We start from the raw sequence: 10463 nt of genomic DNA, 5'->3' as shown, positions 1-10463 counted from the left end.
TCACATTTTGAAGACCTTCTGCAAATTGAGTGGGTTGCAGATGGGAGCGTGAAGTCGGTTTAGGAGGAAAAATCATTAGAAAAATGGCAGCCAATCACAGCCTTCATTGTCATGACAACAGTGTCTGTGGTCTAAGGAGTCAGTGCACAGTTGAGCATTTGTAAAGTTGGCAACACAACACTGGCTACATTAAAAAAGGGTTTTCATACACTGAGGATTAAGGGAGACAAAACCACAGTACACTGTATGCAGTGAGTGCAGTGAGTGCCAGCACAATAGAGCAAGGCGGTGTTAAGATCTGCGTGTTGCCCAGCGACATTCCCGTGCTGCACACAGGAGGTGATTTGTTTTATGTTCAGAAGTGAATTATGCTGCTCAAAAACACAGTCTTTCAGCAGTTTGATGGGATAAATGTTGTCTTGTCCCAACCCACCCCTGCACTGCCACTGCATACACAAACACTCTCTGAGTCAGGTCTGATAACAGATGTCATTTCTGTTTACAAAGCCTAAACTAAGGCAGAATAATAACAAGAAATAAAGGCCCCAAAGGTTACAGTCTGCAGCTTTAATGACTCAGGATAAACCTGGGTCCCAAGTGTGGATCATTTGAAAACCACAAATTTAGAGGATACATTGCAATTAACAATAATAATGTTTAGGACAAATACCAGCCAAGGAGAGTCAAATGAATTATTAATTAAACTTGATTTAAAACAGAACACATGTTAAACGTATTAAAAAAGGCTGCTACTTAAGAGACAGCTTCTTGGCAGATCAGATCAGATCCAGAACCACACATCAAACAGCCTTGCCTTCAGCCCACCCCATAATGTTATACTTATAGATTCATTAAACCCCTTTGCAAATGTACCACCTCCACACCACCTAACATGTTCTGCAGGGCTGCTTTCATCAGATTATGTGGGTGAATGTGTGTGTGCAGGTTGTTTCAGAGCACCACAGATGTGGATGGGATTGAAATGTGTGCCAAGTTATACACAATAGCTGGAGTTGGAGGATTTTTTCATTATTTTTTTTTACCCCTGTTGCCCTTTGAAAATGTGGTTGAGGTGTTCTTTGCTTGAACTCCCGTTAGCCTTCAGAATGTTGTAAATTAGGTCCCTTGTGGCAAGGGCAAGTTAAGTCTGAGATCAATCCACTTTGAACTCCTGAGAACAGGAGCCTACAGTAGAGCAGTGGGGTGACAACAGGATGTCGCCTTTGCTGGTATACCACTTCAAACAAATGCAAGAAACCCTTTACTGACGAGTGCATTTGCAAAGTTTCAAGTTCTTCTCAAATCCATTTCACCTCATGCCACCGCACATGTGCACATGTAGGTGAGCACTATGACACTTCTAGTTCTATTAACAATCCAGGTAACTTGAAAAATGTTCACAAAAACAATTCAGTGTATTATCATGTAAAGTTTGTTAAGTTTAGTCACTCATGTCTTGTTTTCATATGCACTTCCTGTTTTATTTTGTATTCCCCTTTCCCGCTCATTTCAGACCCTGACTTCCTCCCCTTGTGTGATTTCCCGCCACTGTGATTGCCTGCCCCGCCCCTGATTGCTTTCACCTGTTACCACTTACTTCTGGCACAAATAGTCCTGGTCTTCCCCCGTTTGTTTGTTTGGTTGGTCCAGGAGTTACGTCGTCAAGTTCTTTCATAGCAAGTTATTCATGTTTCCCTGGTTTTGTTTAACTCGTGTTGAGATTTGTTTGATCCTCCTGATGAGCGTTTTTTGTTCTTACTAAGTAACATTGACTTTGAGTCGTGCATTTGAGTCCTCCAGTCTCGTGTCTTAAAGCATAACATTCAGACACAAAGTGGTTAACTGACATTGAACAATTAGATTTTTCCCAGTTAAATATAATCCATAAAAACTAACAAAGATGCACTCGCCAAAAACATGATGTATCCAGGGGTGTCCCACATTTCAACCACTAGCCCTTGTAACTCACTTCCAAGGGGCAATGGGTGGGGGGGAAAATGAGAAAATGGGATTGGTCTAAATTAATTATACTTTTAAATTATTGTAATTTTAAATGTCTAGTTAGGCAATTAAAAAGTTTCTGCTCCAAAGATTAAACAAGCTGCACAACAACTGGTTTCTAAACCAAGACCACCTGGATCCACCTCCCTGAGTTCCATTCTGCTGCAAGTGGCCATTGTTATTGCAAACAAAGATCATGAAAGGAGCCTTTCATGTGTCGGGCCTGTCATACACATGAAAAAGTTGCATTCACGCCACCGTTCATCAGCAAAGCAGTTAGGGTTTTGTAGGGAGGTTCTTAATGTAATCTCGGACCATTTCAACACAATGCCACACTTTCCTGAAGTTCCAGAGGAACTGTGGTAGAAAGGAACTACTGAGCTCAGAGTTCTGAGTTATTTTCCTCCCTCTGTATGTCTGCTCTGTCTATACATTAAGTGCAAGCTTTTAAAATGTGGATCAAGAGCTTCGAACGAAATTCAAAGATAGATTCATGGAAAAATTCTGGGTAGAAAAGTTTGTTTCTTTCTCTTATTTATGGTAGTTTTTACACACTATTATTCTATCTGAGATTCCATTCCTCCGACCAAAGGCATGACCCTCAGGAGTCATAGCTAACTCTGCCTAAGCGCTCTAAAATGTATGCATTTACCAAGTTATTGCTCATGGACTGTCAAAGTGCCATTGCCTAAAGCCTGCTTGGCTTCTGTGTTGAGTGTTGTGTTACTTCTAGTACTGACTACCATCTTAGTAACTAAAGTCACTGGAACTGTTTTTAAAAAAGAGAACAAGTAGCATGCCATAGTATTCTGGGGCCTTTTGACCATAATTGTAAACCGATAGCCTGACAAGAGCATTAATGCTTGCAGCGTTTTCAGTTACACAGATTGTGGGGCACACATTGAATGAAAACTACCAGTCAGACAGTGAATTTGTCACTAGTAGTGCAGCCTTTCTAAGTTGAAGACGTGTCTGTCATGTCAAGAGCTGAGAGGAGCTCAAGGCAATGGATGAAATTTAACAGTTACCATTATTTCTATTACAGCTTTCAGCGTTTTCAGATTCGGAATTGTGTGTAATTCAACTCCCTTTACAGCTGCAGCTTGATGTTCATACGTATGTCCCCAACGAGCTTCACCAGGGGAATGAAGTCAACATGAGAAGCAAAACTCCACAAATCACCCTCTACTGCAAGTTCAGCTCATGTCTGTGAACTCGTCATAATAATGGGAAACATCTCAAATCACTCTTTCTGTTAGGCTCTCTGTGGAAACAGTGGCATTGATTTATGTGACAGTGTTTCATTCAGACAGGTGTAACAAGGATGACTGACACAAATGAGCCAAATTTGTTGACGTGCTGTAATTAGTAACTAATAAACATTCCAGGCCACTTTATAAATCTGTTGGTAAGAAAACAAAATGTTGTACTTACTTTTAACTCGTCAGCACTTCTATATCTGTCATTTACCTTTCATTCAAACAAATGTTGCATCCTATATAATGTCAAAGCCTGTCCTTTTTAAACAATTATGTCATGAAATACTTAACAAAACAGACCAATTTCACTGCCACATTTTCCACTAAAATGTTCCTAGTGACATGTTTACAGTTTGACAGCATTAATGTCACAAAATCATCCACATTTTTATTAAGCGAAACTGCCCTCTGCAGTTAACAGCACTTGATAGGCTGTGGATACAGATCATTGGCAAAAGAAATCTCATGACATTAGAGACAAATGTGCTTTCATAGGCCTAAAGGCAATGTTCTGCTTTGTCTGTCCACCGTTTCACTTCCCTTCTGGTCTCTTCTCAGCAGACAGACCAAAGTGGTCATGACGAATATCACATCTGCATTAACATAGTTTCTCCTTCAGCTACTTTCATTGTGTGCATTAAAGACAGGCACTGGACCATATTGTTTGTAGAAAGCAATCTCTGTTCACTCATCTCACTTGAACTTTGGTTCAAGTCCAGCCCACACGCTTTGCGTAACATGATGCTCCATATTCCAAGTCCAACACCTTGATTGCTTTGTACATATTGGTATTTAATGCTTCGCAGTGAAAACAATCAACAAGTGAATTCCACAATCCAAAACACTCCAAAAAAAGAAAGCTCCAGTTAGCACCACAGCGATCAAAAAACAGTTTTTTCCTTGACATCATACATTTATACCTATGGATACCTGGTGTTACAATGCCTCCCATTGAACTAACTGTGAACTGCAGTTTACACATATAGAGATATAGAGAGAACAGACGTAAACACACCACAACAATGGAAACAGGAAGTAACACAGTAATGTCACTAGCACACCAAACCTGCCCAGTGTGGGAGAAGCGTGTCAGCCTAATAACGCAGTAAGCAACACTTTCCCAAACTAGCTATTTTTACACATCAATTCACACATGGTGGTTTTCCTAGCTTAACAGTTATCTTAGCAGCAATGTGTCCTCTCCAACATATTGTCATCCTAGAACGTCATAAGATATCCTTCCCAACCTGAAAGAGATGCACCAGGCTTTCAATTGACTCCAATTTAAAACCACTGGCAGAGATTAAGGTTAGGATGGGGTTAAAGTTAGGTCCAAGAAAAAGACTGAGGTTAGGGTTAGGATAAATATCCAGGTTAGGCTTAGTGGATATCCAATTATTTTCCACAAGGGGCCACATGAGAAATATAAAATATTGTTGAGGGACCAATGAGCTGAATTAATTCTGCTCAATATTAATTTGATCACTTTTTTAAATTGTCTGACACAACCATGACCCCCAACGTTGTTTTTCATATGTATCGAGCACATGTAAACATCGTAGGCAGGATTAGAAGTTGAGGGTGGATAGCACCAATGTAATGGAGTTTTAATATAGCATTAGAACAACTTCTAAACCACAAAGTCGTTTTTCAGATGTATCGAGCGCATGAAAAGCAGAATTTGAACCAATGGAGTTTTAGTATAGCACGTGAATAACAACTTTTAAACCTCAAAGTTGGTTTTTGAGATGTATCGAGCACATGAAAAGCTTCTACGTTGTCAGCATATCTATGGCATTTTTTAAACGCAAAGTTGGTTTCTAGATGTGTCGAGCACCTGAAAAGAGGGGAAAGGGGGAAGAGAGAAAAAGAAAATTCAGCTTAAATTCTTATACCATCAGATGTTCTGTCACAAAAATAAGTATTTATTGTTCTATTATTACAGAAGAGCACATTGTTTATAAGGCATTAAAATCTGGCTGCGTACATTCAACCGCAGAAGAAGAAGAACTACTCTCATTGTAGCTGCTGAGATGCAGAGCATCCATTGTGCCAGAGGGGGAGCTGCGTATCTGAGAGCTGGCCTACCAATTAGGTCACTCCCAGGTACCTGGCCAATCACTGGACAGTGGGAAAGCTCTCGTTGGCTGGCCAATCACAACACATTCTGCGTTCTGGGGGTGTGATTTTGGTCTTAAACAAGAATGTCAGTGAGGAGATATTTCGATTGGCTCGTTTACAGCAACTACGAGGTTTTTAACCATGAAAACAAGTTAATATGTGTAAGTAGACCTCCATAACTAACATATATGTGCGATATGAGCATGTCACCTTGAAGTTACACAGCTGCACACATGTTAGAAGATCATTTGCAGATACCTCTCGGCTGCTTGCTGGCCTGGAGCAGAGCCACTGCATTTCCGAGAAGCTCTCCATGGCCCTGGCAATGTCGTTTTCTTATTTTACTTGGTTGGGGACTTGTCAAAAGGATCCAGACATGAGTACAACCTCAGTATTTCTGCTATTTCTGTGTTAGAAAGAGCAGTTATCGTCCGGTTGAGGCCAATAAGGTACCCTGCCAAGGCATCAACTGCCTCCCAATCGGGAATGCCTTTGGGGTCACACCGACTATCCTGTCACATGAAATGAAAACATAAACAATCCATAGATCTAATTTAAGAGAAACAGCGAAGGAACAAGTATTTTTAATGGTCAGACATTAGCCGCTTTACCGGAGTCGAAGTGATAGGCTCACTGTCCTCAAATGGGGAGCTGACAGATGCACCTTCACTTTTAACTCTAGGTTCCTAACGGAATTATGTGTAAGGAGTGAGTGTGAGGGGTTCAATGAAGTGAACTTTGTTGTACCCATGTAACACAAAGGAATCGGATGCTGGATGCTGCGCGGCCTCTGTTTCCGGTCGGTGGGGCCCTGCTGAGATATCTACCCAGCGCCTGCAGTGGTGTGTATTGCTGAACTGTAAATTCCATTCACTTTCAATGGACAGACGGGCGTCACGTAGGCGTCACGTAGGCGTCATGTAGGCGTCACGTAGGCGTTACATAGGCGTTACGTAGGCGTCATGTAGGCATCATGCAGACGCTGCACACACTTTGTTGCGCATACGCCTACGTGATGGGTAAACTACACCTCAAATACGTGACATGAAGACCACGCGTGGCTGTTAAGTACGATTCTACATGAGCGTACAGACACACACTGTGTAGTGTTTGTGGAAATCAAACAGCGAGGCCATCAATGCCAATGTCAAAACCGCGACGTGGTTAAGGCATGTTAGTGTAGTGAAACAAATAAACATAAGGTGACACAATTGCACTTTGCATTTTGAGTTATGCTTCTGACAAATGTAAGTTGAGTGTACTCTCCAGTTTGCTTATCTGTCATTCTCTCTTGCCGTTCTTATTGCATTTCAAAATGTGAAACACACACTCTGGCTTGTAGAAGGATTCAATCATATACAAACACACCTACAGATGAAGCCAATTACTACAACAACCATCCCAGTGTTATACTCTGGAACGTTACTATTGAATACAAACACAACAAGGCTGGGGGTGGAGTGGCTCTGTGGTTAAGACCGGTACCCTGTGTGCGAAGACATCATGGTCGCAAGTTCGACTCCACCCCTGGATGATTGTACTCAATTCCCTTGTAAGTCGCTTTGGATAAAAGCGTCTGCTAAATGACATGTAATGTAATGTAATGTAACAAGGCAATCAGAGATGGCAGACTTCACCCCATTCACCAGAGGCTTGTTGCGTGAATAATACTACTTCACTCTGTGGGGTGAAGTAACAACAAAGTAAAACCCGATATATCATGTAAATCCTTTACTAATCACTGGTAGTGAAAAGAAACACATCGCCATTGTTGTGTGAGCAGAATGTGAGTGAGCACTACACATAAATGCCGGCCCACACCTGCAGCGATCATGATCTCTTTTTCTCGTAATTCTGATTGTGAACATTTGTCAATAAAAAATCAGCACAATTGATCCGAGGCTTGTTGTCGGCTGTTGGTGTTTTCTGGGAGCAGAATATTTGATGCACAGTCAGCAAACTATGTCTGTAAAATGGCTTTGTGGTAATTGTTACGCAGCTTAGTTGGTCTGTTTAAAGGTTATTATCCCTATAAAAGCTGATTATATTAATATTAGCTATGTGTGAATATGTGAGTACAAGGTTTGATGGTGGGAATATAGTGTGCTGTGAGAAGTTGTTTTAGCCAACATGAGGGAGGATGTCTTTAGGTTACTTACTTACTGACAGGAAGTGGAGCTGCTCTGTCCCCACATTCCTCCAACAGATGTTTGACAGAAAAAAATATTTTCACAGCTGGAGAGGGAGGGAAGGGAAAATATAGGTTTCACGATACATCACACTGGAGGCGGGGAGGGGGCACAGAACACATGGATAGTATTTTACATTATCTTCAGGGTTAGTCAATGAACTGTCCTCAGCTGGTTCTGGGAATTCCCTCTGGATGGTCAGTCAGTGTGTCCTTGTCAAAATCTTTCACAAGTCCCTGAGTTCATGTCCTTGAATTGAAGGAAGAAATCCTATCCATCACTCACTCTCCAAGGAATGTGAGCTTGCCCATTAAATGAATAACACAGGAAAATAGCACCTGGTCTGTATCAGTAACACACTGCTGTGATGATGAGGCTGATGTCGGTGGTGAAAGCAGTAATGGGGACTGAAATGCACGTGATTGCTATATCAACGAATAAACACAAAAACAAAAGAAACCAAATGTCATGTTCATTAGACACAAGGTCAAAATATGACATGAAGTCACTATTATGAGACATAGTCATAATTATTGAACAAAACCTTTTATTATAAAAGTCATAAATATGAGATAAAAATTCAAAAATGTGGAAAGAAAGTTTAGATAATGAGATTTATCCAGCGATTTAAAAAAATATTTATAATGATGACATTTTTAACTCAAAGTTTATCTGAAAATGGCATTTACCCCATAATATTGACCTATGTGCTTATTCTACTGCTAATAATAATCAGCCAGTTGTTGCTGTTCTCATTTCAATTGACCACATGCAAATAAAGTTTGTTTCATTGACTATATACTATACTACCACTATTACTATCATTTTTTAAATAGCTGCTAATCCACAATGCCCCATCCTCACTCTAGTTAGAATAACCATGGTCCTTCTTTTTAACTTCATTAAAAGATGCTTATTCCTAACAAACAGCTGCAGAGAGTGATATAGTCTCATTTCATTTTGAATTCATCTTAAATTTTGAATTTTTTAATCTCATAACTGTGATTTATCTTATAATTTTGACCCATTTCTAATCTCTAGTCTCTATCTTTATATCTAGTTTATGTCTTTTTATAACTTTCACCTTTATCTCATCTTTTGACTTTTATGTCATAACTGTGGTTTTTATGTCGTAATTTTTACTCAATTACAACTTTTAATCTTTTAATTATAATTTCTCTCTTTATCTCACAACTTAACTTTGCCAAATAATGTTTCACCAAGGCTTACTTTCCCATTTTTTCCACTGGTGAAAATGGGCTTCCAAAGAATTAGGTGTTACATTAAGTTAAAAAGGAGTATGATTGGTGCTCCACATCATAACAATGACAGCACACATCTGACCATAAATCCAAAAAGTCAATAGTAATAAAACTGAATTGTTGCATAGTGGGGAAAAGTGTTGACAAGAAGCACAGACGTTTGTTTTTTTTTGGCACAGGCAGATGTAAGAAAGGAGGAAGTGGTCTTCATCAGCCAACAGCAGAGAGAGACTTCCAGCTGGAGCTGACTTCATGGGCTGCTGTCTCCCAGGAGAGATGTTTCCCGGCTGTCTATGATATTCCCCAGAGAACAATTACTCTCCCCAATGCAGACTCATCCTGTGCAGTTTCGACATATCTAAACCTATTGAGATGGTAGTTTATCACCTCGCTGCACCTTCCCCATGGTAGAAACTCTCAAACAGCTCATTGACAGACATATGTAGCTCATGTGGGTAGGGTGTGTGTACAAGCATGAGAGTGGCAGTAATATATCTAAACAGATAACCTTTATACTCATAGTGAACATCACTCCACTATAATCCTTGCTCAACAAGTCATAAATGTTCAGTGTTACTAAAAGTAAACTTAAACTTAAACTTTACTACTAGTAAATCCCAAAGTAGACAGGTCTTGTTCACGAGTGAGGGAGATCCACAGGCGGATCTGTGCAGCATCGGCAGTAAAGCAGGCTGTGCATCGGTCTGTCATGGTGGAGAAGGAGCTGAGCCGAAAGGTGAAGATCTCGATTTACTGGTCAAGCTGGATGAAGTGGCCAAGAGGAGGGAAGTCTGGGCTTCTCTGCTCAAGCTGCTGTCCCCGCGACCCAACCTCGGATAAGCGGTAGAAGAAGGATGGACGGATGGATGGATGGATGGATAATGGTGAGAGTCCACTTTGTAACAACCAGACAACTCCTCTGCTCACACTTGTTCACCCTGGATGGCAATTATGTCCTTATGTCATTAACCTTGACACGTTTGCAGAGGTTACAGAGCAGCTTCCACTTCAAAATGCAAACATTTCAACTTATTTGTAAATTAGGATATACTATTAGTTATCTATTAATGTTATTCCTAGTAGAGGCCCACATGGTTGGTGTAGTGGTTAGCACTCTTACATTTGAAGCAAGAAGACACGGGTTCGCAACCTGGTCGGAACAAGGGTCTTTCTGCATGGAGTTGGCATGTTCTCCCTTTGTGTGTGTGGGATTTCTCCAAGTTCTCCAGTTACTCTTGGTCTTCAAAGCACTAAATACATCCTCGACTTATTAGTTCCCTATGAAGCACCCAGAGCCCTAAGACCATCAGGATCAGGTTTACTGTGTGTCCCCAGAAGCAGGAACCAAACAGAGTGAAGCAGCATTCAGTTCTTCTGCTCCTAAATACCTGAGGTCTGCTCAGACCGTCAGCTCATTTAAATCAGGCCTGAAAACAGTATTGTTTACTGACACTATCTTTTAAATTCATGTCTATATCTAAGAATTCATGTGAATTTTTATTGGAAAATCACAATTTTATCTCTTATCATTTTAATTTTGTGAAATGTCTATTTCTATGCCTTTGTAAAGCACTTTGAGTTACGCTGTGTATGAATAGTTCTATACATATAAATGTATGTAAAAATGCCTA

The sequence above is a fragment of the Solea solea genome, chromosome 17 (genome assembly GCF_958295425.1).
Source record: "Solea solea chromosome 17, fSolSol10.1, whole genome shotgun sequence".
NCBI lineage: Eukaryota > Metazoa > Chordata > Actinopteri > Pleuronectiformes > Soleidae > Solea > Solea solea.
The sequence above is the reverse complement of the archived record's forward strand: the minus strand, read 5'-3'. Positions refer to the sequence as shown.